This window comes from Ovis canadensis, chromosome 12, assembly GCF_042477335.2.
Source record: "Ovis canadensis isolate MfBH-ARS-UI-01 breed Bighorn chromosome 12, ARS-UI_OviCan_v2, whole genome shotgun sequence".
Classification (NCBI taxonomy): Eukaryota; Metazoa; Chordata; class Mammalia; order Artiodactyla; family Bovidae; genus Ovis; species Ovis canadensis.
In genome coordinates, this window is record NC_091256.1 from 52579123 (window position 1) to 52605212 (window position 26090).

Genomic DNA, 26090 nt, shown 5'->3' on the forward strand with positions numbered 1-26090 from the left:
CTTCCTTTTGATTCGTATTTCCTGCCTCCTTGTCTCCTGTACTAGATGCGGTCTCTCCCCTTTTCCTGTGATGTTCAAGATTCTAATTAAGTGGAAAAGGCTTTTACTCCGTACAATTCTCCAAATTCTCCAGTTATGAATAATGATACTGGCTCATAAATGAAAATTGCTTTTCTATTGAAATTCTCTGTGTGTTTTTTTTTGTTTAAAAAAGGAAGGTAGGGAACCAGGGCTCTTGGGTCATTTGCAAGTTATTAATTTCAAGCAGAACTCTTAGCTAGCTTATTAACGGTGAGGGTATTACTGCTGAGTTAAATGGCTGCGATATTAATTACCTTGCAGGCATTTTTCTGTGGAGAAATGACTTATTTTCATGATGGTGAGTAGTCTAGATGGGAAAAAATGTTTCCCCTTCTAAGAGGCATGAGAGGAAGTGAGTCCTGGGTAGATATTGGGTCCCAAGAATTGTTCTGGGACCTTTTCCCTGGGTTCTGGGGCAAGATGTCTGGACATGCCATGGTTCCAAGGCCAGATGTCTCCAAGGCAGACTCAGGCGGGGGAATGAAAATGTTTTCCCAACACACAGAACTGTGTCCCCTGGGTCTTCATCTCTGCTGAGAACAAGCCAAGTAGGGGTGGATCAGCCGGGTGGCAGGAGACATTTCGATCAGCCCAGTGTTTCTAAAATCTCAGTCATTTCATCTCTGTTTGGGTCATATCGACATACTGCCTGTTATATTATTTACTCACTCTATTTCCACTGACTCACTTAAAAAAAAAAACACAACACTTAAATTTAGTTTAAAGGGAAACTTTCTATCATCACCATAAATGGGAAACCAGCATCCCCCAGTCATAAATTCAAAGCAACACAAAAATGAATGCATGAGTATTAAAAATTTTAAATGTCCATTTGGTACCACCTAAAGTGAATTTCACATGGGGAGGGCTGTATTAGCTACTTGGCAGGGACTTTCCTGGTGGTAGAGTGGATAGGAATCCACCTGCCAATTCCAGGGACACGGGTTCAATCCCTGGTCGGGGAAGATTTCACATGCCTCGGAGCAACTAAGCCTGTGTGCCACAATTACTGAGCCCACATGTGGCAACCACTGAAGGCCTCTTTCACTAGAGTCTGTGAGCCACAACAAGAGAAGTCACTACAATGAGAAGCCCGTGTACTGCAACAAAGTGTACATCCCACTTGCCCCAACTAGAGAAAGCCTGCATGTACCAATGAAGACCCAGAGCAACCAAAAATAAATAAATAATAATAATAAACCCACCTGACAGGAGACCTGGGCTTCTAGACCCATGGCCCATGTGGCCCTAGGATGGGGGTCAGTAGACATACAAGGAATAAAAGTTGACCAACCAGCAGAAGCATTGCTCTCTGAGGTCCTTCTGTGAGGATGTGGTTGAAGATAAGAGGCTGTAGGGAACAAGTCAGATCTGATGAATATCTGTGTGTTTTGAACTTCAGGGAATAGCATGCAAATGATAAGCAAATTCCATGCCAGTTAGCATTTCTTCTTGGGGCCTATTACTCAGGTGTGTCAGGATGGCAGTGTGGTTGACCTGCTTGTGGTTCCTGCTCTCATCTTATCCCTGGGTTCCCAGGAGCCATGGCAGGAGTGAGGGGATTGGCAGGGTGAGGGGATTGTCTGGAGTGCAGTGGCCTGGGAGTCAGGATGGAGGCAGCCAGGCCCCGTGCTGCCTTGCTCTGTGACTTTGGACAGACCTCTGGGCCTCTCTGGACCTCTATTTCTTGTCTGTATCTGGAGGGCTTGTTTCTTGTCTGTACCTGAGAAAGAGACATCTGGAAGTAATGCTCTGATGGTTTGTTTTATGTGTCAGTTTGGCTGGGCCATGATGTCCAGATATGTGGTGAAACATTATTCTGGATGTTTCTGGGAGGGTGTGTTTGGATGAGATTAATATCTAAATCAGTAAACTTAAATAAAGCAGATTGCCCTTCATAATGGGGGTGGGCCTCATCTAATCAGTTGAAGGCCTGCACAGAACAAAAGAATGACTTCCCTCAAACAAGGGGGAGTCCTACAGTGGAGTCCTCCAGATTTGAGCTGCAGTGTCATCTCTTCTCTGGGTCTCCACTGGCAAGTCATCCTCCAGGGTTGTTTGACTAAGAAGCTCAAAAGTCTCACCAGATGCCCAATTATTCTCCCAACTCTCCACTTTTTTCCATTCTTGGTATTAGTTTTGACTGGAGGATGGCTTCCTTTGTGGGGGCTGAAGGGCTGCACAGTTCTAGCCACATCTCCTAGTACAGAAGGAGAGAGACTTCTATCCAGAAATCCAGCCAAAGTCGTCAGCCAAGTGGGCTGGGTGACTCAACTTCAGAGCCAATACCTATGGCCAGAGGAATGACAGGAATGGCTTGGCTCAGACCTGGTTTATCTATTAATAAACCAACCACTGTGGTAAGAGGCATGGGATTACCTTGTGGAAAGGGGGATTGGGGCTAGCGTGGGGCTACTCCCATGAAAATAGTGCTTTTGAAGGGCATGTGGGGATGCTGAGCCCAGAGTTTCAGCACTGTGTGGTCCAGGTGTACCCTTTCCCTTTTCTGCTTCCACTTACTTTTCCTCTCTCCCCTCATCTCCTATCCCTCACCCCTCTTACATCTTTCTCCTCCCTCTCCTCTATCCTTTCCTCCTCTACAATCTCACATGGAAACTACCTAGTTCCCCTGTAGGGAATCCCTGACTATCCAAACTCTCCATTTTGTTTTTATCTGCCCAGCATCATTTTCTCCTTTTCTGGTGACAGAAGCCTCCTCCTTTGGGGGAACACCCTCTCTGTATACCTTTTTTGGTTGTGGGGAGCTTTTCATTAGTGGACTCCTTCCAGGTTACACAAGTGGCCAGGCTGGGCCAATCAGAGATCTTCTCTGGGATTTTTGCATCTTCTTTTTCCTCTGAAATCACTAGTGGGGATGATGTAAGCTGCAGCTGTCTGTAGCCTCACTCTATCCCTACCAAGTGAAGGAGGCTGTGTGCAAAAGATGAGAATGAGATGAGATAGAGATGGAGCAATAGATAGAAGAGACACAGAGAGAAAGAGAGAGCTAAGAGGTCAAAGGACATTTTTTAGTGCCTGGGTCCAGTTGTACCTGAAGCTATCTATTATGTCTGGAGTTTTCAGTTACTGGAGCTGCTAAATACCCTTTCCTTATGAAGTAGCTTGGTTGAGATTTTGTTGCTTGTGACTGAAAACACCTGACGGCATACCAACTTTCATTTCTTTATTAACTTAATCAGAATGTATTCAGTATTTCCTCTGGGCCAGGTAACTCTGGTAGATAGGTACTATTATTTCATGGGTGGGGAACAGAGGTATGGAGAATTTAAGCAATGTCTTCAAGGTAGTGGTGGACCTGGGATGTCAACTTGACTTCAACTGTTTCCAAACATTCAGTTAGCTCTAGTCAGGAGCTGCTATGAAGCCATCCATATGAGGTCTGCCAGAGATGAGAGGCTAGCTTCAATTAGATACAAATAATAATAATACAAGGCTTTTCAGATGGCACTAGTGGTAAAAAAACCCCACTGCCAATGCAGGAGACATAAGATACTCAGGTTTTATCCCTGGGTTGGGAGGATCCCCTGGAGAAATTTATGGCAACCCACTCCAGTATTCTTGCTGGAGAATCCCATAGAGAGAGGAGCCTGGTGGGCTACGGTCCATAGGTTCGCAAAGAGTCAGACACGAGTAAAGCAACTTAGCATGCAAAGGAAATCAACACTGATTATTCATTGGGAGAACTAATGCTGAAGTTGAAGCTCCAATGCTTTGGCCACCTGATGCAAAGAGCTGACTCACTGGAAAAGACCCTAATGATGGGGAAGATTGAAGGCAGAAGGAGAAGGGGATGACAGAGGATAAGATGGTTGGATGGCATTCAGTCCCCTGGATTAGGGGCCTGACCTATTTCTCAGGAGCAGAATGGGTCATGCAGAGGAAAAGAGACTATGACCTATGTGTCCGTGACCTCAGATATTGCTGGCGGGAGTGAAGGTGGGAGTGGGGGATGGGGAAAGAATGCAGAAGGCCTGGTGTTCAGGAACTCAGCTGTACTCCAGGCTGGGAACCAATATGCAAATTTGGTCTCTGGTGGCAGACCCTCTTGGTGAGGTCCCATCACCCCCAACTCTCCAGGGTCCTGGTGTCTCTGCTGTGTTGAGGGAGGGGTGGGAGGCTAATCTTAGTGTTAACACTCTCCCTCTCGGTAAGAACTGGGCATTATAACAGTGGCTTCTAGAGCCAGGGTCTTACTCCCAAGGAGGGACAGAGCTGAAGTCACTAGGATAACTGATTCATTTTCCTGGGAGTCCCTACAGGGGCCAGGTCCATGGACCACCACAGAGAAACTGGGCAGTTCTTGTTGAATTGCAGGAGAGTTCTTCCCTCTCAACTCTTCCACATGCTGCTTCCTTCCTGCCCTCACTTGGTCAGGGTGAAGCATTCAGGATGAAACCTGCCGCCTCCCCTAGGATGCCTTCCTGGTGGGTCCACTCCCTCTGAGGTTCACCCACCCAGACTGGCTGCAACCACTCCTGTCAACGTTGTCTACATTCAGTAAAAGCTGGCTATGTTCAGTTCAGTGCTTGGTTAAGCACTGTTATTTACTTTTTCTTTTTAAAAAATTTATGTATTTTTGGTTGTGCTGGATCTTTGTTGCATGCAGTACACGGACTTCTCTTGTCTTGCTCCATGGCATGTGGGATCTTCCTGGACCAGGGATTGGACCAGAACCTGTGTCCCCTGAATCGGCAGGTGGATTCTTATCCATTGTTCCACCAGGGACGTTCATTATTTACTTTTCCTTAAGTCAATTTATCTTTTCCACCTGATTTCAACCCCTACCTCCTGTTCTGCTCTGGGACCACCCACTTGGTTGCATTCCACTTTTGGGTCCCTCCTATGTACCTGGCCTCAAGTTCCTTGGGCATGGAAGGATGAACCCTCAAAGCACTGGCTTGAAGGAAATGTCCTCTGTTGTCAGCTCAATGGTGCCCTGCCCTCAGGGTGGGAGGCAGGCTGGGAGAAAGCTGGCTGACCATCTCAGAAGCGTCACACAGTTTGGGATGGGTCGAGCTGTGCAGCCTCAGCATCTCAGTGCATTACCAACACAGGGTGTGTTTGCCACTCACTAATCATCCATCGTGGGTCTGCAGGGGGCTGTGGGGCTGTGTGCACTAAGTCGCTTCAGTTGTGTCTGACTCTTTGTGACCCTATGAACTGCAGCCCACCAGGCTCTTATGTCAATGGAATTCTCTAGGCAAGAATACTGGAGTGGGTTGCCATTTCCTTCTCCAGGGGATCTTCCTGATCCAAGGGGCTGTGCTTCTCTCTTCTCGCCCCAGGACCTAGTTGGTGGAACACCACCATCTTAAGTGTTGTTGGCCTCCTTGGCCCAGATAGAGCCCTGGAGAGTCTGGGATGCACTTCACTTCAACCTGAACTCATTGGCCAGAACTGACCGCATGGCCCACCCCACCCCACGGGGGTCAGAAGAGAAGGTCTGAGACTATGGGAGGAGAGCAGCAGTGATGACACCTGAGAATCCAGAACCTAAAGACTGTATAACCAAAGTCTGCTCCTCCCCTGACCCACCTCCCACCCACGTGTGAAAGTGAAAATGTTAGTCACTCAGTCGTGTCCAACTCTTTGCAACCCCATGGACCGTAGCTCACCAGGCTCCTTTGTCCTTGGAATTCTCCAGGCAAGAATACTAGAATGGGTTGCCATTTCTTCCTCCAGGGTATCTTCCCGACCCAGGGATTGAACCACCTGCATTGGCAGGCAGATGCTTTACTGTCCAAGCCATCACATGCTCACACTCACATCAGGAGTCACCCTGATCCCTCGTTGCCTCCATCCCAACCAGCCCACTGGGGTTCGAGCAGTGAGACCTTCCAGCTGCCACGAGGCTGCTGGCCTGCAGTGACTGCCACGCCCCCTGCTGCTCTTCCTGCAACACAGTCCCGCCATTTGCTTGTTCTCCAGAGTGGCCGAAAGATCTCGTCCCTTTTTTTTCTTTAAATATAATTCATGTGACATAAAAATCACCATTTTCAGATGTATGATTCGGTGGGTTCTAGGTTTTAGTATCGTCTCTATGTGATGCAACCATCACCACTATCTAATTCCAGAACTTTCCAGCCCCCAGGAAGTCACACTGTAACCCATCAGCAATTAGTCCTGCTTCTCCCTTCCTCCTAACCCCTGATCACCACGAATCTGCTTTCTGTCTCTGTGGATTGCCTATTCTGGACGTCTCATGTAAATGGGATCATACAGTATACATATGGCCCTTTGTGGCTGATTTCTTTCACTTGCTGTATTTTCAAGCTTGACCCAATTTGTAGTGTGCATCAGTAATTCATTCTTGTTTATGGCTAATATTCCATCATGTGGAAGACCACATGGTGTTTATCAAAGGACCTCTTAGAGGCATGGATAGGATCCCACCACATTCCTGCCCACAGCTCTCTAAGCTGTCCTTTGGCAATTAGAGTAAACCCCACATTTCTTCAGCGGCACTAAGGCTCTGCATGGTCAGGCCCCTCCTGTGTCTCTGACCTCATCTGACTTTCTTACCCACCAGCCGCCATGTCCCAGTCATACTGGCCTCCTTGAACTGGCCAAGGTCAACCAGCCTCAGAACCTTCATAATGACTGATGACCTCTGCCTAGAAAGTTCTCACCGCAAATCCTGTCTTGTTTGTTTTTACTTTTTATTATGGAAAGCTTTCAAACAGACGCAATAGGAAAGACAATATAATAATGAACCTCCCCTCAATCCATCATCCAGATCCAACAATTATTCATTTATGACCAATCACTCTTGGTTTATTTATAACTCTACTCACTTCCCCCACAATATTATTGAGAAGCAAAACCCAGACATGTCATTTCATCTGCAGATATTTTAGCATTATCTCTAAAAGATAGAAACTCTTTCCCAAAGCATAACCACAACACTATTATCACATTTAATAATTAAACTGTATTCCCGCAATATCATTCAACATCTAGGCAGTGTTCAAACCTCCCCACTGGCCATGTTATTTTTTTTTAATTTATTTATGTATTTATTTTTATCTGTGCTGGATCTTCATTGTTGCTTTCTTTTGTCGCAACAAGCAGAGGCTCCTCCCCGGTTGTGGGGTGTGGGCTTCTCATTGCAGAGGCTTCTCTCGTTGCAGAGCGAGGGGCAGAGCACTTGGGCTTCTGTAGTTGCTGCCCATGGTCTCAGTCGTTGTGGCGCACTGGCTCAGCTGCCCGATAACATGTGGAATCTTCCCAGACCAGAGATTGAACCCCCGTCCTCTGCATTGGCAGGTGGATTATTAACCACTGGACCACCAGGGCAGTCCGGGCCATACTTCTTCTTCTTTTTTTTTTTTTTAATAGCAAGATTTCAAGTTATTTGTATTGAGTTTTTGCTTGGAATCCTGTGGGTTCCTGCCTATTTCAGATTCAGGTGGCTTCTTAATTCAACTGAGCATTCTTGTATTTTACTCTTGATTATGGCTTCTGCCCCATTTGCTGTTTCCTTTGAGAACACACACTATATTAAGGATGAAATCTTACTGATTTATGTAGTTGCTCCCTTGTCTCATTATTCTCTTCCTGACTGTTTTCTTCTGTGCACTGGGAGGGTCTTCACCACAGCTTGATTCTGAATCCCCAATTCAATTTCCCATTGTGACCAGCCTGCTGTCATATGTCTTTTATAAGTTTTTAAATAGTTCGTGAAATAATTTAAATAGGATAATCTGGATATCACAGTTTGTTGATATGTCTCATAAGTTCTTTTTTAAAGGGTTTTTAAAAAAGCATTTATTTATTTATGGCTGTGTTGGGTCTTAGTTGCAACACGTGAGATCTTTCTCCTTGCTGGGGCATTTGGGGTCTTTCATTGCAGTGCGTAGGCTCCTCTCCAGTTGTGGCACAGGCTTAATTGCCCCATGGCATGTGGAACCTTAGTTCCCTGACCGGATCAAATCTGGTCCCCTGCACTGGAAGGCAGATTTTCTTAACCACTGGCCACCAGAGAAGTCCTTCTTAAGTCTTATTTAATCTGTAGGTTAAGTCATCATCATCGTCTCTCTCTGTCTTTGCAATTAATGTGGTGAAGAAACTGAGCTGTGTCTATTTTAGAATTTCCTTCTGTCTGGAGTTGGTGGATTTTAACTTTCATGGTGTCATCGCACATGAGCCCCTGTCTCTTGTCTCTGCAGGATCTAGATCTAGAGGCTGGATCAGCCTCAGGTAAGATAATTCGGCAAGAATACATCAAAGGTAAAGCTGTGTACTCTCACCAGGAGGCCCAGGACTGCACAATTTCTCTCTTGTGAGTTTCTCTGCCGCTAATGATCATGACACAGAGGCATTCACTTACGAGGCTGTGTTATGGCGGTATTCGAGTCCAGAGGTTCTCTTCTGGAGGTGGTTTTCTCCCCAAGGGATGTTTATCCATGACCAGAAACGTTTTTGGTCCTCGCGGCTGGAGAGATGATGCTGGCACTTGGTGGGGGGAGGCCAGGTATGCTGCTCAACACCCTGTGGTGCCCAGGAAGACATCTCAGCAGTTATCCAGCCCAAGTGTCAGTACTCCCAAGGTTGAGAAGCCCTATCCTGATCTAGCTAGCATCTTTCTTTGGTGATAGAATTGTTGCTCCAAACTCTTCATTTTTCTTCAGTAAAAGTTTGTGTCCATCAGACTGTGGTCTCCTGGTGAGGGGAGGGGCTTTCTTGCCTGTCGACTTTGGTCTTGCTGAGGACAATGGGATACCCGCAGACCAGATGTGAACAAAGATTGAACTGTCCCCTTTCTGTGCTTATGTATTTTTCAAAATGTAAGCACACAATGTCTTAGATAATAGCAGCGTGTTATACACATCTTCTTCCACTCTGACTTCCCGCTCAACAATACGTCCTCAATAAGTCACTGAGTAGTGGTGTATAGTGGTTCTTCTCCTTCCTTCTTACAGCTGCATCCCCCCATCCCATGCACCCCTTCCCTGATCCCCGATGTTACTGGGTCTTTTCCAGTCTTGCTGTTACAAACAGAGATTCAGTGAATAACTTGGAAAACACCTTTTCATATTTTTGCCAGTGTATCTTTGTTACTATAGATTTTTTTCCTTGACCTTCTTCTTACCATCCAGGATTCAGTTTACATAAATGTCACCTCCTCAGAGTGGTCTTCCTTGATCACACTTGCCAAAGGGGCCACTCCTATCCCCAAGTCATTCTTTTCCCCCCCAAGACTTTAAACTTTGTTTTGTATTGGGGTATAGCCAATTAACAAAGTTGTGGTAGTTTCAGGTGAACAGGGGAGGGACTCAGCCATACATATACGTGTGTCCTTTCTCCTCCAAACTCCCCTCCCATCCAGGTTGGCACATAACACTGAGTAGAGTTCCATGTGCTGTACAGTAGCTTCTTGTTGGTTACCCATTTTGAATATAGCAATGTATACACGACCTTCCCAAAGTCTCTAACTATCCCTTCCACCTTGGCAATCATAGGTACATTTTTCTAAGTCTTTGTGTCTCTTTCTGCTCTGTAAGGAAGTTCATATGTATCTTTTCTTTTTAGATTCCACATATAAGGGATGCCATACAATATTTGTCGTACTCTCTGACTTACTTTATTCAGCCCAAGTCACTCTTAAGTCTATCCATTACTCCCAATTTTTCCTTCCGCACAGTGCTGGTGATGTGTGTGTGTGTGTGTGTGTGTGTGTGTGTGTGTGAATTTTCTCTCCTCACCACGGTTCCTTATGGCAGGGGCTTTGTTTTACTCCCCCTGTAGACGCGCAGCTCAGTGCCTGACTGAGAAGGTTCCCAGTGTGCAGGACTTTCAGTCTTAAAACGAGGACTGTCTTGGGCACACTGGGACAGTATGGTTCCCCTACCTGTCATATATAATATGTGCTTGTTAAGTATTTATTGAATGTATTCATGCAAACTGGAGGTAGGTATGTCTTGTTTGATCTACACTACATCCAATTAAGTATATTTTAATTAGATAATGTTCACAAACCAGAGTATTTCATATAAAAATCTGGATTCTGGCTTTCTGGAAAAAATCAGATGACCTCACAGCACGGGGCCCATATTCCCAGGTGTCAGCTGTCAACTGGACCTGAATTGGGGCCAATTGTGTGCATAGAGCGCTGCCTGCCAGCACCCCATAGCACTCACTGCTTGCATTTGCTCACCTGACCTGCTCAGCCTCAGCAGGCCTCTGTGGTTTTGGTGGCCTGGATGGACTTGTGATTGGCCACACAAACTCTTGAACCAGATAGAGTTCGATTCAGATGGGAACCAGGACACCTACTATATCTATGACTTTGGGAGGCGCCTCTAGCTTTCCGGGCCTCAGTTTCCTTCACTTCACCTCTTTCTCCTGTCCTTGAGGTTAAGGCATTGATAGTTTCATTACAAGGTGAAGGCGTTACCAGGTAGGAGGATGTATTAAACCATCATTCCTCCTCTCCTGCCCTGCCTCCCTACCCCCCGCCAAATTGGAGAGCTGAGCCCTGGAAGGCCTAGTGTCCCTGGTTCCCCCATAGTCTTGTGGGGTCACCAAGCTCAGTGCTGGCTCAGTCAAGGCTGGGGGTGCTGTGTAAGACCCAGTGTGCTCCTGGCTAATATTGAGGGGACAGGAGCCAGGATGGGGGTTACCATGGTGATCATCCCACAAGATGAGTATCAAGGGCCTGAGTCTGGAGACCAGACAGGGTAAAGGAGAAGGAAAGGCTTGAGGCAAAGGCTCACTGGGTACAGAGGGTGGAGAGCAGGATGATGCAGTGGTAGGTCTTTCTGTTCCAAGAGCTCTGATCCCTCTTAAAATGCAAATCCCCTGGGAGGGCCTGCTTCTCATTTCTTCTGCTCTCATGGAAAGTGGAGGATTTGAGACCCTGGCAGCCTGAAATCAGTGGCTTAGACTCGCTCCGGCGGCTCCCTCCTCATCCGGGAGACCACGTGGGTGCTTCAGCCAGAGGCACGCATCAGGGGTCTGGCTTCTGCTCTGTTGTCCATCAGGCGCAGGCTCTGCCCGCCCTGGGCTCTGAGGTTGCTGACTGATGTATCTCATTCCCCACTCTAGCCTCCTCTCAGAATCTTTTCCTCCCTGCCCAGCTGAACTGTCTCCTCTTCCAGGAAGTCTTCCTGAACACTCCCTCCCCAATCCTCCTGAGGAGACTTACTGTGCAACCTGATGGATTGTATTTCCTCCATCAGAGCTTTGGGTCACCCTCTGTAACCACCTTGCCTGTCTATTTCTCTAGTATGTTGTAAATTCCAAGGGCACAAGGGTTGTGATTTGCTGGTGCACTGCAGTGTCCCTTCCACTTGACTTGGTAAATGTGAATGAATGTGCATGAGTGGATGGAGGGAAACACGGTTCACTACTGCAGAGTTTAGACAGGGCTGAGGGGACAGTGAGAAGGGCGTGGGGATGATGGAGGGAGGTCTTAGAGAAGAAGAGGGATCTTTCCAACTTGGATAGGGGCTTGCTTGCAGAAGCCCATCCCCTCGGTGGTCGTGTATGTGTGTGTGTGTGTGTGTGTGTGTTTGTGTGTAGCTGAGGCCATGGTTCCACCTGTCATGGGTCATTCAGGACCCAATCATGGTGACCCCCAAGAGTGGATGAATCTGCCTGGGCCCCTTTCCTCTCCTCTTCCCGCAGGCATGTCCCAGTTTCTTCAGCCTTTTTTATCCAAACCTAGTTAACTCTGATAGAGGACACAGATCAACTGGCATTACCCAGCCTGCCTGGCAGAGGAGGAAGTGGACCCAGGCACCTCCACCAAGGAAAACTCCTTGCAGGTGGGGGTTGGGCAGTGGGAGGGGGCTTCCCTATGTTGGGACCCTTTCCCTGAGGTCTAACCCAGATCACTTATACTGCAGGTACCAGCGCTTGCAGGGGGGCCTTGCCCTGGTGCAGCCCTGCCCTGCCCAGACCTGCAGCTGTCAGCTGACTGGCAGTATAGGGAAAATATTGCAACCTTTCCCCTTTTTTCCCCCCTTTCTTTCCATTCAATTGAAAAAGAGAGGTCATAAATGTGGCAGGTTCATTAACTAGAAAATACACTCCAAACCACACAAATGAAATTCCACTGACTGGCAAAACAACATGTTTTATTGCTTTGCTCTTCATGGGTGAGAGGGAGGTCTTTGTTTCCGTCTTCGGGTGGCTCTGAGCATCTCTGCACCATGGGGCTGGCAGCCCTGTGGGGCTTGGCCTTACCAAGTTTCTAAACTGTCGATCCTGGGTGTGGGTCAGTGCTGCAGGGGTCACTGTAAGTTGGCAGGGCTCCCGGACAGCAGGTTGGGGAAACTGAGGCCCAGAGAGGTTCAGCCCCTTTCTCAAGGTCACACTAGTTCTCTGGACCTACGAGCTTTTAAGGATCCTGCAAAAAAATATCTGAGACCTTAAAATATTTATTGGCTATGAAATGGGAAAAGAAAACTGCAAAATCAAAATTAATAAACGTTAAATGTCTACAAAATGTAACGTTAGGTCAATGGCATTAATTACCGCATTTGGTATTCATAAAAGTGTCATTACATGAGAAAGCAATTTGTCAGCCACATTTTTCTCACTTGGTGAGAGATCCCGGGTAAGACAAGGGCATGGATGGGAAGGCACAGCCAACTGCCAATTACATCAGTGCCGGGTAACCGAACAGTTCCAAGAGCAAAATTATAAAAATACTTACAAAAAAAATCATGGCAAAACAATTATACTTAATCAGAGCTGTGGGCCCCCTTTGCTCTGATGGAAGGGAGGGCGTCTTCTCTTGGGCTTGTCCCAGGTCTGGGGCTATTGTTGGTGTTTGTGAAATCTCAGCCTGAGCCTTTCTGGCATCTTGGCCACCAGCAACCCCCTCACTACGAGGAGGGAAGGCGTCCAGAGGAGATGGGAAGGAGTGAGCAGAAGCCCTCCTGTCCCTCTGCAGGGCCAGCTGCCACTTCCCTGTTAAGAAAAGTGCCTTGGAGCCTGCGAACACAGCTGCAAGCCCAAAGCTGGGCAATGTTGGATTCAAGCTGCAGGCTCAGTGGGAGAAATGGTTCCTGGGAGAAACTGGAGGGTTGGGTGTGGCCTGGCTCTGGCTGGGCAGAGGTGTCAGAACTGGCCGACGGAAGGAAGCCTATGACTGGACTGGTGGGCCAACTTTGATCCAGTACCAGATCTTAGCCTGGCTCTGACACAAAGAAGCTGTGTGACCTTGAGTGAGACATTTTCCATAAACTAAGGGTATCGGACCATCCCTTTGAAATTGAGAACAAAAAAAATATCTGTTAATGAAATATCTTCATTTTGTAGCTGGAGAGAATGAGGCTCAGAGCAAAGAAGAGGTCCATCCAAGGTCACATGGGGCGATAGGCTGGAATCGAGACCAGTGCCCCCTTCTGATTCCCACCATGCTGTTCCACTTGTGTCTGTACTCCCTGGAATGCAGGGCCATCCTGCAGGGACCCAGCCTGCAGGGGTGCTGCAGGGGGCCAAAGTACTCAGTGTCCTAGGTGGCCAGGAGCAGGTGACCTCATATCATTCCCCCAAGAGACTCTTTCTCCATCCCTCCCCCAACCTGTGAGAGCACACTGGACCTGGAGTCAGAAACCTGGGCTTCCCTTCCTCCCCACAGTGCCTTGAGCCAGGCACTCAACCTCTCTGATTCTCAGTTTTGGAATCTACAAAGTGGAGCAGAGATGGGCTCTGCCCACCTGGTGGGTTGGAAACAGCTACTGACAGCACTCTGCTCTGGAGGGGTGCCACGCCTCCCCAGGCCCACCTGGGAAAGATGTCATTAAATTTACAAGTTGTCACATAAAACCCACTGCATCTGGAGAGAGGAGGGAGCAAGAATCTGTTTCTTTCAGAGGCTGGGTGGTGGGGGTGGAGGGGTTCGCCCAGTCCCCCAGGTCCCCTCCCTTTCCCAGGGAGACCCAGGGGGACCCAGCCTCCTGTCGGCATGTGCTGCTGCTGGCTCCCTCCTGTTCCCCTCCCACTCTCCATCCCCTCCTCCTCTGATCAGAGACCCTGAAAGTTCCAGAGTCCCTGAAAGTTGTCAGGGAGCCTCCTGATTGGGATCTTTGAGGAGGAAGCGGTTCTGAATCACCGGCAGAGGGGTTGCCATGGGGAGGGGCTTCTGGGGCTAAAGGCAGGGCATCTGGACATAACCTTCCAAGTGGGAGGTGGGTACAGTAAGCAGCAATATGTCTCTAGCCTTTGACAGCTGACTCTGGAGAATGTTCTGAATAACATGGAACACAGGCTCCCCTGAGCCAAGGATTCTGGGAGGAAATGAAATTGGGGTTTATCCACTGGGGAACCCTTTGGCCCTCTTTTCTACATCTCTACCTCATCAAACAAAGATGACGGATTGCAGTAGGGAAGATGAGCCCCTTCCCTTCTCGAGCACTTATTATGAACCAGGCACTGTGCCGAGCATTTTACATGTATCATCTTTTTAGTCCTCACCAGAGCCCTTTGGGAGTAGGTACTATTTATTATCCCCACTTTATAGATGGAAGGCTTCCCTGGTGGCTCAGATGATGAAGAATCCGCCTGTAATGCAAGAGACCCAGGTTCAATCTCAGGGTCAGGAAGATTCCCCTGGAGAAGGGAATGGCTATCCACTCCAGTATTCTTGCCTGGAGAAAGTCCATTAACAGAGGAGCCTGGGGGATTACAGTCCATGGAGTCGCAAAGAGTCGGACACACAGAGCAACTAACACTTTCACTTTTCACTTTATAGATGGAGAGGCTAAGGCTCAGGTACCTGGCCTACAGTCAGCCGGAGCCCCTAACCACTAGGTGACGCTGCTCTTGCTGACCCTTTGACCTACAGTATTCTGGGAGCTGAGGCTACCTGTTGTTCAGCTGCTCAGTCTTGTCCAACTCTTTGTGACCCCATGAACTGCAGCATGCCAGGCTTCCCTGTCCTGTACCATCTCCTGAAGTTTGCTCGAACTCATGTCCACTGAGTCAGTGATGCCATCCAACCATCTCATCCTCTGTTGCCCCCTTCTTCTCCTGCCCTGAGTCTTTCCCAGCATCAGAGTCTTTTCCAATGAATCAGCTATTGGGCCCTTGGGACAGCCACCCTCCCCCTCCAGGAACTGGGCCTGATCGGCAGGGGCCACTCCAATGCCCTCCCTCTTGGCTCCCAAGGCCCACATGCTTGGCCCAGGACCCCCACTCCCTGTGTGCTCCCCATTCAGCTCTTGCTAGCAAGGAGTCAAGGGCAAGGGGAGATCAGAGCCAGAAACCTGTGGGTTGAGTCCAAGTCGGCAGGCTCCAGGAGAACCCATCGGGTTAATGAGAATCAGTCTCTGCTGACTTGGGCAGTGACACCACCGTGATGCGGTCTCTGCCTGGGGCCCCCTGCCCTGCCCTATTGATTCCATTCAGTGTCATCAATTGGCAGGGCCTCTGTAAGAGCCAAGGGGCAGGAGAATCAATGTCCCAGGGCCAATAGAGCTGTCCCTGTGGAGCGGGGTGAAGAGAGTGGCTTGAGTTGGGCCCCAACTGTGGTTCTGTTGACATTTCAGATCTTTGTCTGCAGAAGAGAAGGGACTGCTTTTCTGGGAGATCATGTGAGGTGAGGTGGGGCCTGTTTTGTGGCTTCCTCTCAGTCCTTCTCTGTGAGGACCACCAGGGCAGGTTTCCCAGGGCAGATGCTCTACTGGCCCAATAGGCTTATCTGACCAGCCCTTTCTTTCTAGGTCTTCCTAGCAAGTACTTGGAACCTGCTGTAGCTCCCAACTCCCTCTTGTGTTACTCCACCACACTCCTCACTCCCTTCTCAGGGAGCTTGTCCAGATTCCCATCTCTAACTCTGAGCACTTTCCTGAGTTCCAAACCCTTAAGTCCTCTGCCCATTGGGCATCCTTGTCTAGACAACCCCAGGCCCCTTGGACTCAACAAAATTAAACAGGACTTGCCATCTTCCTTCTACAGCCTCTCCACAGCCTGGTTTCCCTGCCCTGAATTCCCCCTCCCCAGTGAATGGCAGAGATGCACACTTTATGAACACACAGGTGAACAGGAGTGTCAGATGATGTTCCAAACCCAGTTGGGTGATGAGGTAAAAGTGACTGGAAGTGGGTGGGCTATATCTGGTAGCCAGGGGCAGTCTCTTTGAGGAAATGAATGACCTGAGAGCTGAACGATGAGACAGAGCTGACTTCACAAGGATCTGGAGGGAAAAGTGTTTTGGGAAGGGAAATAGCAAGTGCAAAGGCCCTGAGGCAGAAGCATTGAGGCTGGAGTGTCTGCAAAGCAACAGGAGAGCCAGGGCAGGGTGAGGGTGGTGGCTCACATGGGATGTTGTGTGGGATGAAGTCAGAGAAACCAACAGGCTGTTGGGAGCTGCAATGGGAGACATTGGAGGCTTTTGGGTAAGGGAAGGGGCCACATTATCTGATTCATGATTTAAAAAAATTTTTTTTATTTGGCTGTGGCAAGTCTTAGTTGGAGCATGTAGAGTCCAATTCCCCAACCAGGAATAGAACCCAGGCCCCCTGTATTGGGAGTGCAGAGTCCCAGCTACTGGACCACTGGGGAAGTTCCTGATTCATGTTTTAAAAGGATCCCTCTGGCTGTTGAGTGGGTGGGGGGAGCTGGAATCAGTTATGGAGTAGACTTGGAAAAGGAAAGTAAGGACGGGATGTATGAGGAAGCGGTTAGAATTGGAATGTGACCGGGAGAATAAGCAGACTGGACTTCCAATTGGATGCAGGGTGAGGATAGAGGGAAGAAGGCAAGGTGATGCCTGGATTTTTGTTCTGAGCAGCTGAGATGGGGAACAAACAGGGAGGAGCAGGTGGGGAGGGAAATTGAAATTTCTGCTTTGAATTCCCATCCTCGTGGCAGTTTCAAGAAGGCAGCTGATGTCTGAGTCTAGAGCTCAAGAGAGGTGTCAGGGCTGGAGAGATGAATGCTAGTTGATAAATGTGAGTCCAGCCTCCTAGCTTTGTGCTTACCCTTTGCCACCAATGTCTCTGCTTCCTATTGGAATGTGAACTCCCTGGGGGCAGACCTGGGTCTCATTATTGTTAAAGTTCCAGAACTTTGGGGCAGATGTCACTCAGTATGTTGCTGAGGAGAGAACAAAAGCATAAATACCTATTTCAGATATTCATTATAAAATATTTGCTTAGGACTTAATCTGAGCTTGGCTCTGTTCTCGGTGCTGGAAACAGAGTTGTGTGTGAGATGCTATTCCTGCCGTCTGGGAACTTTGACTACAGTGGATGAGATGGGCCAAAAGCAGACCAATGAATATATATGGTATCATGGTATACTGCTCACCAGTGGTATAATAAGAAACAGTGAGAAGAGCCAGAAAGAAATACTAAGCAAGATGAGATAAAAGGCACTGGGAAATGTTCTTTATGAGAACATCAAGGAGAGGACCTGTGAATAGAAACCTGAATGAACAGGGGTAAGCTGTGTGAATATCTTGGAGGAAGAACTTGCAGGAAGAAGGAAGAGCATATGCAAAGGCCCTGAGGTTGAAACACAGTGTCCCTGTGCTAGAGGCTAATGGCATCTCAGGGCAGACACACTTGAGGGCTAACGAGAGTAGGTCAGAGTTTTCTTTTTAAATGTTTTAAAATTATTTTTATCATTTGTTTATTGGAGTATAGTTGTTTTGCAAAGCTGTGTTAGTTTCTGGTGGTAGTCGCTCAGTTATGTCTGACTCTTGGCAATCCCTTGGACTGTAGCCCACCCAGGCTCCTCTGTCTATGGGATTTCCCAGGCAAGAATACTGGAATGGCTTGCCATTTCCTTCTCCAAGGGATCTTCCCAAACCAGGGATTGAACTTGCATCTCCTGCATTGCAGGCATTCTCCTGCTTTCCAGGTGGATTCCTTACCACTGAGCCATCAGGGAAGCCTAGGCTAGTTTCTGCTATATAGGAAAGTGAATCAGCTATATGTTTACATATATCCCTCTTTTTTGGGGTTTCCTTCCCATTTAGGCCACCTATACAGTGGGTTCTCATTGGTTATCTATTTAAACATAGTATTGGTAGTATATATGTCAGTCCTGATCTCCCAGTTCATCCCTCCTCCCCTTCCCCCTTGGTATCCATACATTTGTTCTCTTCGTCTGTGTTTCTATTTCTGCTTTGCAAATAAGATTGTCTAAACCCTTCATCTGTTGGACATTTAGGTTGTTTCCATGTCCTGACTGTTGTAAAGAGTGCTGCAATGAGCACTGGGGTACACGTGTCCTTTTGAATTACGGTTTTCTCAGGCTACATGTCCAGTAGTGGGATTGCTGGGTCATACAGTAGCTCTGTTTTTAGCTTTTAGGAACTTCCAAACTGTTCTCCGTAGTGGCTGCACTAATTTACATTCCCACTAGTAGAGTTGGAGGGTTCCCTTTTCTCCACACCCTCTCTAGCAGTTATTATTTGTAGACCTTTTAATGATGGCCATTCTGACTGGTGTGAGGTGATACCTCATTGTAGTTCGGATTTGCGTTTCAGTCAGAGCCTTCTTCTCTCTCATATTTATGTGAGATAAATTCCCTCGACTAGTGACTAGAGACAGAGGCTCGACAATTTGTTAGGTGAAATATTTCTTTCCTTTCCCATAAATTCTAGGCTCAAGAAGGAGCCAGTGAGTACAAAGATCAGGAGCCTCTTTTAGCAAAAAAGAAAAGGAAGTTCCCAGCATTCCCTGAGTGGGACTCTCAGCCCCCAAGTTCCCAGAATCACCTGGGCAGGACTCTCAGCCCCCAAGTGTTGGCGCTGGAATCTCTTCCTGTCACTGGGGGAGGGGATGGGAGTTAAATTCAGTGACACAAAGTAGCTTAATGACAACGCTGTGTAATAACTTAATGCCTTCATAGAGCTATTACCTATAATCACAGAAGGCACCTCAGTGCCACTGCCTAAGGGTGCTGGAACACAGCCTCTGTGCTGGAAAGCTTTTATGTTATTTTAGCCTCATAGCAGTCCCACTTAGAGGCGCGGGGCCTCAAAGAGCAGCACCCCCGTTCTAACAATGTCATCTTCATGGGGTGGAGATGAACCTACAGTCAGAGGCTCCAAACTCTCCACTCAGGCTCTCCTCCTTCACCAGACACCTCCAGGTGTCCTGGGAAAATGGAAATTGGGGTCAGTTTGCCATCTCAGCAGTGAAGGCCAGGTTTGGCTCTCTCCTCTCAGCCCCGTGCCTCCAGCCTTTTCCCACAGCTGGGTTTGGTTGGAGGACTCTGCTCAGACCTCTGGACAGAAGGGACCATGGTAGGAGTGAATGTGTGTAGCATCTGAGGGAATGGGATGGGAGACAAGGGCATTTCAGCTTCCCAGAAGAAAACATCCTTTTGTGCCTGAGTAACAGACTCTTGGAGATGCTATTCAATCTATGTCCTTGTTTCCCACTGGCCACACATCTCCGGGAGCCTCTGGCCCTTGGCTGTGGGTCTATAGCCAACCTCCTCTCCACCCTGCCCTTTCCATCTCTGAGGCAGACATCCTGGGGGAAGCTTCACACAAGTCACTGGTGTTCCTGGGTCAGGAGAGAGAAATTCACAATGAGGGACAAGCCCACCTCCCTTTCAGACTCACTAGGCCAACAACAACAACAGCAGCAGTAATAATTATAAAGCGCTCGTCACTTGTGAACACCCTTCATACACAGTCTCATGATCGGTGGTTATTTATACCCATTTTACAGAAATGGAAACTGAGGCTTGGAGAGACTGAGTGATTTGCCCAAGGTCACACACTGAGTGAGAGGCAGAGGAGGGACTCGAACCCTGGTCTGGATGACTGCATGGCTCACTGTCCCGTGCCCAAGCTCCCAGCTCTGTCACTCAGCAGGGGCCCTTGCCTGCCCTCTCTTCTTGCCTATCTCTGGATGTGGCTGCACCTGACTGGGGCTTGTGACTCTAGTTTTCCCTTGAACTGGGCAGGCTGTTGACAGGGAGGAAGCCTGGGCTCTGGGGTAGGACTGTGAACTTGGCACTCCTCCTGCTGGCCCCTCTAACCCTCCCAGTGGTTTTCTGGAAATCCCTGGAACTGCAGGGAGGTGGTGGTTCCTCAGTAGGACAGGCCTCCCTGTCCTGCACAACTCGGCCCTGGAGGCCCAGACCTAGCAAGGCGAACTTGCATGCAGGGAATGCGGGGCGGGAGCAGGTGGTAAGGACTTCAGATGTTCTGGGGGCCCTTTGTTTGCACCTTCCCTGTGTCTGTTGCCACCTGTCCCTCCCTCTCATCTCTTTAGAGGCTTCAGTTGCTCAGCCTCAATTCAGGAGGCCAGGGAGCTTACTCCACTGCTGTGCGCATTCTGTGATTTGCATTCTCAGAACTTTCTCATACCCATCTTGCCCAAACCCCTGGGATGTGGGTGGGGACATCCGCAGCCCAGCTGGAAGGGGTCAGAGGTGCCCAAGACCCTGGAGTATGTCAGAGAAGAACCAGGACCTGGTTTTCCAGTGGTAGAAAGGGAGAAACAGATTCCACCACCACCGGCCTCAGCCTCAACCAGCCTGTCCTGGTAATACCTGCATCAAAGCCATTTCCTGGAGAGGAAATGGAAACAGTAGCTAACATTCATCAAATAGTTGCTAACCTGGTTGTTCTAAGGGCTTTGTCTGTACTGCTGATTCATTTAATTTGCTTCAATCCTGTGTGTTTGGCACTGCCATAATTCCCATTTTACAGACGGGGAAACTGAGGCACAGAGAGATTGAATGGCACAAAGCTAGTGAATCCTGGCAGAACCAGGATTCAAACACCAACTGTCTCCAGAGAACGGCAATGATATTTGATAGTGATTTATGGGGAAAAATTTTAAGTCTAAAAATTACATCAATGTATATGTTGGAGTTTAGTTGCTAAGTTATGTTTGACTCTTTGGTGACCCATGGGCTGTAGCCCACCAGGGTTCTCTGTCCGTGGGATTTTCCAGGCAACTATACTGGCATGGGTTGCCATTTCCTTCTCCAGGGCAATTTCTGTGTGCATTTACACAGTTGCCTTTATTGAAAAGAATCCCGTAATAGGAAATCAAAACTATCTTGGAGCACTATCCTCCTGGGCTTGGAGAAGCCTACTCTCTTTACTCCCCCCTGAGCTCCCTCCCACCCCATTTACAAGAGAACTGGCTCAAGTGTCCCCAAGTCATGGATACTGGAGCCACTGGCAGAGCTGAGAAGTCAGGATGAGCAGTGTTGGGAAAAAGACTGAGAGGAGGAAGATCTGGGGATGTTAAGCTTCAGGGGCTTGGGGAGGATCCCACTGCAAACAGGTTACAAAGCAGGCAGCGGAAAGATACTCCACAGGTGCTCCATTACTTTGGGAAAAATAGAAGATTCTTGTAAAGCACACTCACTTTTTAAACATTTATGAGAGTATAATTGCTTTACAATGTTGTGTTAGTTTCTGGTGTACAAGAAAGTGAATGAGCTATATGTATACATATATCCCCTCCCTCGTGGACCTCCCTCCCACCCCCACCCCCATCCCACCTGCCACCCCCATCCCACCTGTCTAGGTCACCACAGAGCATGGAACTGAGTTCCCTGTGCTAAACAGCAGCTTCCCACTAGCTATTTACACATGATAGTATGGATGTGTCAATCCTAATCTCTCAGTCTGTCCCACCCTCCCCTTCCCCTACTCTGTTCCTAAGTCTGTTCACTACATCTGCGTCTCTATTCCTGCCCTGCAAATAGGTTCATCTGTACCATTTTTCTAGATTCCACACATCTGAATTCATGTACTCCACACATATGCATTAAAGATATTTATTTTTCTCTTTCTGACTTATTTCACTCTGTATGACTTTCATTAATGACCATGGTAGTAATGAAAATAAAAGCAACAGCTGCCATTTACTGAGCATTATGCACCACCCACTTGCAAGGAGTAATTTATGAACATTTTTCATATTTAATCTTCTCACACCAGTGAGCCCATAGGTAAGGCACACTGGGAGCCTCCCCAGATGGCTTGTCATGTGTCCCCTCCTTTGAGGCAATGGGTACTGGATGGGGATTCAGGAGGGTGGGCAGGGCTGCCTCTCATGGAATCCGAACACTTCTATCTCTAACTGGACGCCTAGGGCTACCTGACTGGTGTCTGTTTTCCTGCTGAAATGTAAGTCCCAGGAGAGTGAGATCCCTGTTTGTTTTTCTCCCAACTGTACCCTTACTGCTCACACGGTGGAACTTCATCCATAATTGCTGAATAAATAAACCAAAGGGTCCGTGTCTCTATGACCTCTGACAGGTTTCCTTGGACCTGGGAAACAGTGGGCCTCATGGGAGATCTAGGGTTCAGATTTAACCCACGTTAAACTCAGAAGGAGGGGCTGGACACCCTGATCTCCCATTGCTAGAGCTGTCTGAAAACTCTTTCTCTTTGTGAAGGTCAGTTATATGCTGATTATAAATTGCTATATAAAAAACTGGCCCCAAACTTAGTAGCTGGATTAGTCAGCATTCTCCAGGGAAACAGAATCAATGGGATATGTATATATATATATATATATGCATAAAAGAGATATAGAGATTTTTAAACTAGGAATTGGCTCACACAATAATAGAGGCTGAGAAGTTCCGCCATCTGCCATCTGAAAGCTGGAGAACCAGGAAAGCTGGTGGTATAATTCACTGGGGACTGAAAGCCTGAGAATCAGGGATGTTGATGGTGTAAGTCTGAGTCCCCAAACCTGAGAATTAGGGGACCCATGGTGTGAGTCTTGGTCTGTGTCTGAAGGCCCCACAGCCAGGAGCACTGATGTCCAGGGCAGAAGAAGATGGGTGTCCCAGCTCAAGCAAAGAGAGGAAGTTTGCACTTCCTCTGCCTCTTCATTCTATCCAGGCCCTAGATGGATTGAATGATGCCCACCTATGTTGGTAAAGGGTGATCTTTCTTTACTTAGTCTTCCAATTCAAATGCTTGTCTCTTCTGGGGATGTCCTCACAGACATGTGAGATAGCAATGATGTTTTACTGACTATCTGGTCAACCCTTTGTCCAACCAAGTTGATAGGTAAAATTAACTGTCATACGTTCAACTCTTATCAACTTGGCCTCCATACACATCCCCTTATACTGTACCTAATCTCTGAACAAATACAATAGCAAGGTCATAAGTCCACCTAACTTGATTGAACTATGCTTCATACAACTGAAAATGCACTGATCTCTTTCCCAGAAGAAGAGGTAAGTGATGTTTACTTGAGGGATATTTACTCTTTTTTCTGATATCCTATAACTTAGATACTATGATGTAAAATTAACAATATCTAAGTACTGACATAAAGTCAGTACATCTTATGTTACATGATAAAGAAAGGAAACAAAGATATTTACTTAATACATGTATATATACACACAAACATAACAAATAAGGTGGAAATACTCATGACACTTAAAGTCCTTGATTTTTTTACACTGGTCACATGGTCATAGTTGGTATTTAAAACTACCTTTCTTGACACTATATTTGTATTCCATTTGCCTTCAGGAAGCACCTCAATGTAGGTAGTCCTTCCTGGATTGAGTTGTGGTAGTTTTTCAGTGACTTTAATCAAAGGGCACGGTAATCCTAAAAGACATCCTGAGGGATCTTTTGTATTCCAGAATACTTGTCAACTGAAAATAAAAATGTACGTTATGAGTTGTGTGCTAAGGTTTTTTGGGGGCAAAATCAGGACTATTGCCCAGGAGAGAGAATTTCAGATAGCTTTGAGAAACTGCTCCAAAGAGGTGGTGGTGGTGGGGGGGATGTTCAGTGTTATGTGTGATTTTAGTGAAGGGAGGTAGGTGCAGTCGAGCTCACCTTTTGGCAGAGGCTTGTTGCTAGTCACGAGGAGCAGATGTAACCATTAATGATTTATAGTGCTTTTCTAGGTATGAGGGGATGTAAGAATTGGGCACATAAAATCTTCTCCTGAAAATATCTGACTATCCAAAGGCCTATTCTGCCAATTTTCCCCAGAGCACAGAGTGCTCATTCCTAAAAAGAGTTTAGGGTGTGTTGAAGGTCAGAGGCTGCAGTGGCTAGTGACCTAATCCTTGTAGTGGCAGATGGCAAGTGACAATTTTCAGTTGGCATGCTCTTCCTTGGGCTTCCCTGGTGGTTCAGTGGTAAAGAATCCACCTGCTAATGCAGGAGATGCAGGTTCCATCCCTGGGCCAAGAAGATCCCTTGAAGAAGGAAATAGCAACCCACTTCAGTATTCTTGCCTGGGAAATCCCATGGACAGATGAGCCTGGCAGGCTACAGTCCATGAGGTTGGAAGGAGTTGGGCATGACTTAGCAACTGAACAACAATACTCTTCCTTACTTCCACTGTGGTGCAGCAGTCCAATTTCCTCTTGGTAATCAAGATCAATTACCTTAGCTAGCACTGTAACTCTCTTACTTGCCTGTTGATTGAGAGGCACGAGGAGTCCGAAGTGACCAGGTGGCAGTCAACTTCTTGTTCAGTAGAACAATCATGTGTCTCCAAGTGGAACCATCTGTCCATTCGTAAGTAAGACCTCTGGGCCAGCGGAGCATAAAGTCACAGGGAGAGGAAGCAAGCATTTTGCTATCAGGTCACTAAGGGGTCCTAGTGGGTGGTACCACTCTCGTTTCTGGCCCTTGATTCCTGGATCATGAATCTTGGCTATTGGAGAAACGGCACCATGAGTTGGACGCTGACTCAGAGCATTGCAGCTTTCTGGAGAACCTGGTCTCAGCCCTGCAAACTACTGCCACCTAGCCAGTGCTATGACTCAGTCTTTTTTTTTTTTTTTTGAAGAGATGCTTTTTTTAAAAAAAAGTTATTTTCATTTATTTATTTATTTGGCTATGCCAGGTCTTAGTTGCAGTGTGTGGGATCTTCCATCTTCATAGTGGCATACACAATCTTTAGTTGTGGCGTGTGAACTCTCAGTTGAGGCCCCAGTTCCCTAAGCAGGGATTGAACCCGAACCCTCTGTATCCTTGGATTGGGAGCATGGAATTTTAACCACTGCACCTCACAGAAGTCCCAGTAATTTATCACTTTATTTTTAATTTATTTTTAAACTTTTGGCTGCACTGGGTCTTCATTGCTGTGTTCTACTTTATCTAGTTGCAGGGCACAGGTTTCTCACTGTGGTGGCTTATCTTGTCTGCACAGGCTGTAGGGTGCCTGGACTTCAGTAGCTGCCGTGAGCAGGCTCAGTAATTATGAAACATGAGCTTAGTTGCCTCTCTGCATGTGGAATCTTAGTTCCTGGACCAGAGATTGAACTCACATCCCCTGCATTAGCAGATGGATTCTCAACCACTGGACCACCAGGGAAGTCCCCCAGTAATTTATTACTTATGTTCACATCGTAAAAGACTTTGATGCTGGGAGGGATTGGGGGCAGGAGAAGAAGGGGATGACAGAGGATGAGATGGCTGGATGGCATCACTGACTTGATGGACGCGAGTCTGAGTGAACTCCCGGAGTTGGTGATGGACAGGGAGGCCTGGCGTGCTGCGATTCATGGGGTCTCAAAGAGCTGGACATGACTGAGTGACTGAACTGAACTGAACTGAACTGAACTGATGTTCACATTTCTGTGGGTTGATGAGACTCAGTTCAGTTCAGTTCAGTCGCTCAGTTGTGTCCAACTCTTTGCGACCCCATGAATCGCAGCACGCCAGGCCTCCCTGTCCATCACCAACTCCCGGAGTTCACTCAGACTTGCGTCCATCGAGTCAGTGATGCCATCCAGCCATCTCATCCTCTGTCATCCCCTTCTCCTCCTGCCCCCAATCCCTCCCAGCATCAGAGTCTTTTCCAATGAGTCAACTCTTCGCATGAGGTGGCCAAAGTATTGGAGTTTCAGCTTCAACATCAGTCCTTCCAATGAACACCCAGGACTGATTTCCTTTAGAATGGACTAGTTGGATCTCCTTGCAGTCCAAGGGACTCTCAAGAGTCTTCTCCAACACCACAGTTCAAAAGCATCAATTCTTCGGCACTCAGCTTTCTTCACAGTCCAACTCTCACATCCATACATCACCACTGGAAAAATCATAGCCTTGA